Here is a 5,371-nt window from a genome sequence, read left to right on the forward strand (position 1 = left end):
CCCTAACAAGGGACAACCGTCAAGCTAATGACGTTAAAGAAGCGCTTGTTGGGAGGCAACCCAACCTGAGGTAATACTCCTTTACTGTTTCTTTTATTTGTTTCAATAAAAAGGTGAAGTAGTTTTTGTGCATTGCAAAGAATTAAGTTTGGTGTTTCACACCAAACAATGAATTCGTGGATCAATAATTCAAAGGGGAATGTGTGACTCTAAGTTTGGTGTTCCACCATACAGATCAACTGAACACAACAACCTTTGAATTATATGAAAGGAACAACCATTCTAAGAAATCACAGAAATGCTTAAAATCCTTAGCAGCAACTTCATTCCAAGGAGAATTCAAGGATTCAAAGAGCAGAGGAGTAAGTAGGAGACTAAGTTTGGTGTTCACACACCAACTTAAGACTCAGACACTTGCCCATACATAGCTGAGCTAACCACTCAAGTGCTTGAGAAGCAAGCAACTTCATCACTCTTTGCAGGAAAGGAAACAAGGATCTTAGAAAGAACATGAAGCAACAACTAGGAGAAGAAGGAGAAATCAAATTGTTTCCTGGCAACAAAGAGAAAACAAGAAATTTCACAAGGTGGTGTTGTTCCTTGACCATTCTTTAAAAGGCAAACAAAAGCATGCTTGTTTTGGTTTAAACTGTAATTGTTGAATCTTTCTGGAATGTGAAGATTTTAGTATGAGTGTTGGTTTACTGCTTTGAATAAAGTGAATGCCTAGATGTTTGGATATAACTTCACCTTCTTAAACAAATACTTGCCATGCTTGTTTTGTTTCCAAAAATAAAAGAAAAGTTTGAACAAAAGTAACTTGGCTCAATTAGTGACAAATCAAGTAGAATTAAGTGGTGGTATGCATGCTTGATTGTTTAGTCAGATCACTGGAAATTGAGTGTAGAATTATCATTTTTGTGTAGAAGTTTGAATACTGTCTATGGATCTTGATGAATAAATGTCTTTGGCCATGAAAAAGAAAGAAAAAGAAGAAAAAAAAAAGCCACTGAAAAAGGGCAACCAAAAAGCAAAAAAAAATTGAGAGAATAAGCTAGGCACCAATGGTTTGAACTTCTGAGACAAATGCCTGTGGTGTTTATGTATTAAGGATATGCTTGGATGAATAGGTTCTGAGGAGTGTTTCAACACTTGGTAACTTGGGTTAACTAACCCGGGATTATCAACCAAAAGTCCATTATCAAGAGCAACCTAAATACAAAACATTTAGTCACACAAAGAGGTGCTGGGCACCAATGTCTCAAGAAGAAATGTGAACTAAAATGCCTGTAGTGGATATGTGTAGTGCACTGATAAGAAAAAGAAAATGGCAAAGGCTTGTGCAACACATGACACTGAGCAAACAAGGAGCAAAGGAGCTCTAAGAAAAAGAAAAACATAGAAGAGAAAAGTGCCAAGGACATAAGAATAACAAGAGGCCATAGCAGTGTTTAATGGATGCAGTGAAAAAGTGATAATCTTGCCTGATAAGAATGAAAAAGTGATGCTGCAACTTTCTGCATAAAACCCTTCTGATGAACTTCAAATGCTTGCTAATATAGCCAATGTAATTGCTTTCTGTTTCATACTTTCTTCTCAAATAACTCAGAACTTGCTTAGGGACAAGCAAGTATTAAGTTTGGTGTTGTGATGCCAAGGCATCTTAGGCTAGTTTCACTAGCATTTTTCTGTTAGTTTTAGTTGTTTTATGCATTTTCTTGAGCTTAAAGTAACCAAGAATGGTTAAATGAATAACAAAGCAATAAACCATCCAAACAGTATGATTTTGATGCAAATTCCATGAGTTTTTAGTTATATTACTTGAATGCTATGAATGGAAGATTTCTCATGAAATTTTGCAAGACTTTGATGCAGTTGTTTGGATAATTTCAGGGAAGAAGAGGTTAGGCAAGGAAGCAACAAAATCAATAAAGGAAGCTTGAATATCACATGTGGAGTTTAAGCTCCAGTTTAAGTTCCAGTTTAAGCTCCAGTTTAAGCTCCAGTTTAAGCTCCAGTTTAAGCTTAAACTGGAGCTTAAACGCCAAAATCATGAAAGCTGAGGAAAGGCTGAAAAGTGGCGTTTAACCTCCAGTTTAACCTTAAACTGGAAGTTAAACGCCAGAAATGAGAAATGCACCAGGGAGCCATTTCCACGTTTAAGCTCCAGTTTAACCTTAAACTGGAGCTTAAACGTGTTCGACCAAAATTCTCCTCCAGGGTTGCTTTCTTCATTTCCACGTTTAAGCTTCAGTTTAACCTTAAACTGAAGCTTAAACGTGTTCGACCATTCTCCTCCAGGGTTGCTTTCTTCATTTCCACGTTTAAGCTTTAGTTTAAACCTTAAACTGGAGCTTAAACGTGTTCGACAATTCCACACTCCAGGGTTGCCTTCTTCCATTTCCACGTTTAAGCTTCAGTTTAACCTTAAACTGAAGCTTAAACGTGCTTGAATTATACCACCTCCAGGAGTGTCCAACGTTTAAGTTGCAGTTTAAGCTTAAACTGCAACTTAAACGCCACTATTTGAAAAGGTTTCTGGGCCAAAGATATTGCAGTTTAAGTTAGCATTTGAGCACAAACATTAACTTAAACGTACTCTGGTATGAAACCCAATTGAATATCATGGTTTATGGGATTGGGCCTGAAGAATTGATGAGTCTGGAATTTCAATTTGTTGAGTCATGTGTCATTACTTGATTATCACTAAGTTGGCTCAATGAATGTTACAGAATTGGATCAGCAGCCTCATCAGGATTATGGATCATAAACCCAAAGCAAAAGGAAATCAGGGAAAGGCCTCAAAGCCCAAGAAACACAACAGAAGCTCAATTTAGAAAGTGTATAAATAGAATAGAATTTAAGTTAGTAAAGAGGACTTTGGATCATTTTTCTAGTTTTGATACTTTTTGTAATTGAATTCAGAGCTATGACTCACTAAACCCCCTTTCATTGGGTTAGGGAGCTCTATTGTAATTCAATGAATCAATAATAGTTTTTATCTTCTTCTTCAATCTTTTCTCTTGAATTTTTGTTAGAAAGCTTCTTGATCTAATTCCATTGGTTAGTTGTCTTGGGAAAGAAACTATCCATAATTGGAATCCTTCGGAACCTTGGGAAAGGAATGGAGGATTCATGCTAGAGAAGCTTTCTCACAGTGAATTGGATTGGGGTTTGGATGGATATTGTGACATGTAATCCTACCAAATTGTGGTTCATGAAACTGTGTGGTATAATCAGTGATCGAGCATCATCTCTTCTTATGAACATTTAAACCAAGGGATTGGGAATTTGTTGTTTTTAGAGAGAATTGGTGAGCCAAGGGATTGGGATCCAATCATATAAGATTGCCAAGCAAAATTCAATGAACGCATTGGTTGAGGAAGGGATAAAAATGTTTTGATTCGGAGATCTTAATATCTCCTGAAACCCAATGAATTCCCCATTTCTGATCTACCACTTTCTCTTTACATTCTGCAATTAAATTCATGCAATCACCCCGATCCCTTTTTAATTTCAGCAATTTAGCTTCTCGCTCTTTAATTCATGCAATTTAAGATTCCGCAATTTCAATTTCTTGCCATTTACGCTTCCAGCCAATTTTACATTCTGCAATTCTCATCTAAATCTTGATTCCGCTCAACTAGAACACACTTCTAATCCGAATTGCTCACTCAACCAATCCTTGTGGGATTCGACCTCACTCTATTGTGAGTTTTTACTTGACGATAACCGGTGCACTTGCCGGAAGGAATTTTTGCCGATCGTGCAATTTTCTAAAATCGTAGCTATCACTAATCAAGGCTTTGTATCTTTTCCAAGCCTCATAAAGTGATTCTCCATCCATTTGGCTGAATGTTTGTAATTCTTTCTTCATTCTTATGATCCTCTGGGGTGGGTAGAACTGAGCCAAAAATTTGCTCACTAAATCCGCCCAGTTTCTGATGCTTTCTTTGGAAAATGCTTCTAACCATTGAGTTGCCTTATCCCTCAAGGAAAATGGAAACAACAACAACTTATAGATGTCTGGGTGTAAACCATGTGTCTTAACTGTGTCACATATCCTCAGAAAGATGGCGAGGTGTTGATTTGGGTCTTCCAAGGGACCTCCTCCATAAGAACAGTTGTTCTGTACCAAAGTGATAAGCTGAAGTTTCAACTCAAAATTATTGGCATGAACATTTGGAGTGATTGCTTCCACAGTTTCTTGCATTGGGGAAGGTGTAGAAGGCTAGAACTCTCCTTTGAGGCTGGCCATTGTTATTAGCCACCTCTTCTGGTGGGTTAGGGGGGTTGCCCTCCATCTCTTGATTCTCTTCCTCTGATTCTTCTTCTCCAATTATGCCCTTGCCTCTTACTTCTCTTCTCAATCTCAAGAATGTTCTCTCTAGTTCAGAATCAAAAGAAGTGGAGTCACTTCTTCTTCATCCTGGCATGCAACCAAAACAACAAGAAACACAAAAAGAGGGCACTCTGTCGCTTGAGTACAGTTAGGATTAGTAGAGACAAAAATTTCAAACAGTTAGTGTGCTTAAAAAATAATAAAAGAAAGATGCTTAATTTAGATTATCACCCTACTTAATCATTGTCAATCTAAATCAATCCCCGGCAATGGTGCCAAAAAACTTGATGGGAGAAAATTGGATTTCCACACAATCTAACCGGCAAGTGTACTGGGTCGCATCAAGTAATAAGAACTCACGTGAGTGAGGTCGATCCCACAGGGATTGAAGGATTGAGCAACTTTAGTTATCTGAGCAACTTTAGGACAGAGCTTCAGTTCAAATGAGGATGATTCCACTTCCGAGGCTCACACCCACATTCACTGAATTAAATCCCCTTCCGGAGTAAATAATTCAAACACAAAGCAGAAGATATCCAATTGCTACAGAAATGAATTTAGAAGAAGAAGAATTTCATTGATTCATTGGAATTACAGTAGAGCTCCTCCCTCTAATGAATTTGGGGTTTAGTTCATCATAGCTTCAGTAAGACCAAAACAGAAAAGAAAATTATGTAGAGGATGAAGAACAAAATAAAACTGAACTTAGATCTAAAAATTATAAAGAGAGACTAAAAAAATGAAAAAAAACTCTAAAGTGCCGAACCCCCAATGAAATCAAATCTTCTCTTACTTACACACTTTCTAATCTAGTCCTCTAGTACGTGGAATGGGCTTTTTGGCCTTCTGATGGAATGGGTCAGAGATGGTGCTGGGTTATTTCTTCCAGGAGAACATAGCGTTTGCAAATTAAGCATAGCGTTCACTTACTCACGCGTACGCGTCCTGTGCGCTTGCGCGTACCCTGTCATCTTTGCATATTGATGCGTCCGCATCCTGTGCGCTCGTGCGTCCTTGATAGCATTTGCT

The sequence above is a fragment of the Arachis stenosperma genome, chromosome 9, assembly GCF_014773155.1.
Source record: "Arachis stenosperma cultivar V10309 chromosome 9, arast.V10309.gnm1.PFL2, whole genome shotgun sequence".
Classification (NCBI taxonomy): domain Eukaryota; kingdom Viridiplantae; phylum Streptophyta; class Magnoliopsida; order Fabales; family Fabaceae; genus Arachis; species Arachis stenosperma.